Here is a 1,112-nt window from a genome sequence, read left to right on the forward strand (position 1 = left end):
TGGGTTACTTACGTTGAGGGGGAGGCCTAATCAAGCTTATCATGAAAGGAAGTTAACGGTAAGAAGGAAGGGCAAGATTTTTTTTTCCTTTTCACTTTTTTGACGGGTTGTGGGACCCTAGGAATGATGAGGGAGGTTTGTATATTGATTCCATGAATTTTATTTACGGAACAGTGAACACGCCCTTCAAAAAGCCAAGGTAAGATGTGATGAGGGAGACAGGTTGTTCCAGAGGAGCTGTGAGACCGAAATTCATACGTCCGTTGCAGAAATTCCGAAAAGATGAGAATTTAAAAAGGTCCGGCCTTCCTTGGTCTCCTCAAGGCACAAGGATTGATTGTCTGTTATTTCTCGGCAGCGATAGCCAGAGTAGGAATACAGACGAGGTTGGAATAAAAAGACGAAGAGGTAGGAAGTGCCACCTTTTTCGGACGTATTTTGAGAGTTTATCAGTTTTTTAAAAAGCCTTGGAATGAATCTTCTCGAGGACACGCACCCTGATTTGATTTTTTTTTTATAGCGATCAGAGCCAAGTAGTTGTGAAATAACTACGCACTCTGGGGAGAAAGCTATGTTTTTCGATACACGTTTCGCAAGGGTAGTTTTGTGGTTTTTAGTCGAAGATGGAGGCAGCTGGAAGGCCAAGCTGAGAGAGAGAATCGGAAAAGTCCAAGTCATCCCATTCATCTCCTGCTGGGTACGGAGGGTCTGTTCGGTTGCCAGACCATGGGTGAGAAGTATATGAATAAGCACACACACACACACACACACACACACACACACACACACACACACACACACACACACACACACACACACACATATATATATATATATATATATATATATATATATATATATATATATATATATATAATTTGTATATATGTATGTATGAATGTATACACTCACGCACACACGCACCCCCCACCCCCTTCATATTATAATTTTTTATATCCATACATCACCATCATTATTGCATTTACTACTATCATTATCATCAATATCAGTGCTAAAAACATTATTATTATTGTTGTTATTGCCCGGGTATTTTTTGGAACAATTTCCTCATCGAAAATATCTTATTTCACAGCAACTTGTTACTCTGATTA

Source organism: Penaeus monodon, chromosome 1, assembly GCF_015228065.2.
Source record: "Penaeus monodon isolate SGIC_2016 chromosome 1, NSTDA_Pmon_1, whole genome shotgun sequence".
Taxonomy (NCBI): Eukaryota; Metazoa; Arthropoda; class Malacostraca; order Decapoda; family Penaeidae; genus Penaeus; species Penaeus monodon.